This window comes from Pteropus vampyrus, unplaced genomic scaffold, assembly GCF_000151845.1.
Source record: "Pteropus vampyrus isolate Shadow unplaced genomic scaffold, Pvam_2.0 Scaffold385, whole genome shotgun sequence".
NCBI lineage: Eukaryota > Metazoa > Chordata > Mammalia > Chiroptera > Pteropodidae > Pteropus > Pteropus vampyrus.
Genome location: NW_011889166.1, coordinates 400,655 through 404,146, shown reverse-complemented (window position 1 = coordinate 404,146; position 3,492 = coordinate 400,655).

Here is a 3,492-nt window from a genome sequence, read left to right as displayed (position 1 = left end):
CGCGGGCGCCTCCCGCCCCCACCCTCACAGACTGCGCCGTGGCCTCGGCCTGGCCGGGAACTGAGACCAGCATCCAGCACGTCAGCCCGGGCTCCTGGAACGCCCGCCGCTGATCACTCTGCATGTCCCTCGTGTGGTGGTCACGTCCATCGTAAAGAACACTCCTCGTGCGCATCTGTGAAGCCTTACTCAACGCGGACGCTGCTTTCTGCCTTCCCAGGAGTTTTCCAGAAGCAGGTCTGGACCTGGAGCTGCAGGGAGTGACGTCGGCCTGGGCGTTGGTTTCTCGTAGCCGAATCTGTCCCTTCGGTGGGGTATTTTCATTTCTGTTTGTCAGCCGCAGAGATCAGCCCGTCCTCGGCCGCTCCACAGCGGGGACGACGGGCGGTCACCCTCGTCTTACTGCCCTTGTATTTTGTTTCAAATTTCAGAACTGTTTTTTATGTAAATATTGAAAACTTATGATTTGTGCAATAACTCAGATATTTTTTATTTAATTTCATATTTTCACATAAGTTATATTTAAAGGAGGAGGGAATTTTTTTAAACAAGCTTAGGTCCTTTCCCGAGTTGCATTTTCTAAGTTGGGTTCATCGTGTCGCTGGTTGTCGGAGGAGCACTGTGGCAGACCGCACAGGGGCGCGAGGGGCATGGCTTTGCCTCCCACCATCCTGGGCTCTGGCGGGGTCCGCTCCGTCCGTGGCCCAGGACCCCAGTGGCTCCCCTGCCTTCTGACAAGCGGCTGGCCGGCTCTGCTGTCGCTGGTCTGTCATCTCTGGCCACGGAGTTTTAACATTTTGGTTTTGGTTCTTTTAAACTAGACAACAAATCCAGCATTTAAAGTGCCAGAGTATAACTTTCCAAGGGAAGAAGACGTGGTCACATCATAAAACCTTTTTTTAAAAAAAAAGCAACGTGAACTTCTAAATGCTTCCGTCAGTTTCAGTTAAGTAGCTCGTGACGAGGGGTCTGGTGAGTGTCGTCACGGACGATGGTGCCCAGTTTTAGGAATGTGGAGGAAGGAATTGCGTTGATTCCTGTGCGGAATCTCTAGCCATGTGCATCCGTTCTGTTCAGAGCAAACCTAGGGGCAGCCTGCCCCTGCGAGGTGCGCTGATAGCCCCAGGGGCGGCTGTCGCCGGCTGGGGGCACACGCGCGTGCTGTGCAGGTGTGCTCTGCCGGAACCACCTCTGTCTGCGTTGCCTTTTTTTTGAACAAGACTGTATCCATCCTGCCTAACCTGAGTGTTCAGAGCACCACGGTTGCCCTGGGAGTTAGCTGCATCTCGCGGGTCATCTGCTGCCCCGCCCGTAAGCGGGGTCTGCCCCTGGTGGCACTGCGGGCAGCTTGGCCTCTAGGTCCGCTAGTGGAGAGTGTCGAGATGAGAAACTTGCAGTGGTGATGCCTGGCCGACGGGCGGCCGGGGGCGTTTCAGAGCGAGGCCCGAGTGTGATGGCGGGGGACGCGCTTTCAAGTGCCTCCGGCCTGGCTTTCCTTTTAAGCAGGACTGGCCCACGTTAGTTAGCACTGAGGGCTGCCAGGCGCCACCGCAGGTCCCCTGGGGCCATTCCAGAATAGAGTAGCACATTCTGTCTGCAGTTCTTAATGATCGAAAGTTATCAAAAATATTTAAAGATATTTAAATTGTGAACCTATTGATAAAAACATATTTATAAAAACTGATACATAGGCCTGTACTAATCTTCACGCATTAGCAATACTGACTGTGACCCTGCATCCAGGACACTGCTGCGGGGACCGTGGCGAGTGTCCCGTGGGTGTCCGTTTTAAAGCTCGATTCACACGCACAGGCGCCGTGCCCCGCCCCGCCGTGGCGCACCGAATGAATTGGCCTGGCTGCCACTGTGGTCACACGCCCCCGGCGTGGCAGAGAAGCATCATGTTTCGATTTTGTTTTGTGTGTGGACAACAATGTGGAAGCTAAAATTGACATATTTTTATGTAAAGTTTTTCTATTCTTTGATTTTTAATAAACTTTGGAAACCAGGTGGTGGTCGTGCTCGCGTGCTTTCCTCTGGGGGGGAGGGGTGGCCTCCAGTTCCACAGTCTCGCGTGCTCTGATGAAGACCGTGAAAGATTTTCCATCCACTGCTTCAGTAACTTCGGAACCCAGCTGGGGTCCCAGGCTGAGAAGGAGTGAATCGGAATCGAAGCACATTCTGCGTTCACGGGGATGCGGTACAGCTGTGTAAATGATACAGTCGATGTGGGGTTTCTGGCCCGACGCTGTGACGCTGTACACTCGGAATCCCCAGTGGAGAGTGTGTACTCTGCCTCCCTCCTGGGTCAGCATTTACACTACTTAGAAAGAACACATTTCCAGCTGCCAGACGATCACGTAGCTTGAAACATAACTTAGGTTGAGCATTCACAGGGAAGTTTATAAAACTTATTACAAGCCACGGGGCGACAGAACTAAGCTCAGCCCACGTGATCCCTGAGCTCGTGTGCTCTGGACCTGTCGGCAGTGTTGGGAGGCGGGCGTCGGGGTACAGTGGGTGTCGGGGTACAGCACTCGACCTCGTGGCCCTGCCACGGGGGTTTCGGAGGGTGCTCTGAGCACATGCACGCCTCACAGCGCCCCGCTCCTGAGAGGTGGCAGAAAACCTCTGTGGGCTCAGGTTCCAGGTGACATCAGCGCTGTGGACAGTGTGCAACGGCTGGAGGCACCGTGGGACCTGGGCTGACGCGTTCAAAAGCTTCTGACACCACCGGCTCAGGGCGCGGGGCGCGTTCCCGTCTGCCTGGGTCCTGCTCAGCGTTGACAGTTGCAAGGTACCGGCCGTCGCAAAGATGGAAGAGCGTGCGGTCATCGTTTCACACGTGGTGACCCCAGCGTCTGGTCGTTTTGTTTTACTCTTTTTTTGGTTTTCTTTTTTAGTTTTCGAAGTCACTTTCTCCTGACCTTTCCCCATTTCCCGCCCCCCCCTTCCGTCCTCCGTGCTCCTGCCGCCCCTCACCAGCCGCATGGCCCGGCCCCTCGTGGGAGAACCCTCACCTGCTCACCGCGAAGTTAGAGGCGTCCAGTTTGGGGTCTGCTGCCCCGAGGGGCGTCCAGCCTGAGTGTGAGAGGTCAACAGCCCTGGTCTCCACCCGTGGGACCTGCGTTCCCCTCGGGGCGCATAGCGAGTGTTGGCAGGTGTTGGGAGTAACCCCTCTTCTTCCTGTCCACCCTTTCTGGGGCCGGCTCCTTCATCCACGTCCCTCCACCCCAGGGGTCCGCGTGGAGGGGTCCCGAGGGCTGTCCTGTGGTGTTGGACCCAGAATCGTCGGTGTTCACTGATCGTTGTTCCTTGTGACCGTCACTGTCGTGGTAAGAAAGTCTGATTTCTTCTGTGTTGTTGTTTAACTTTAGAACTTGCCTTGAACAGGTCGTGAGCTCTCCGAGGTGCGCATGGGGCCGTGTACGCGTGCACGTGTGGGTCCCTCACAGGCTCGGCGCCGTGCCGGACACCTGGGAGTTGCAGGAC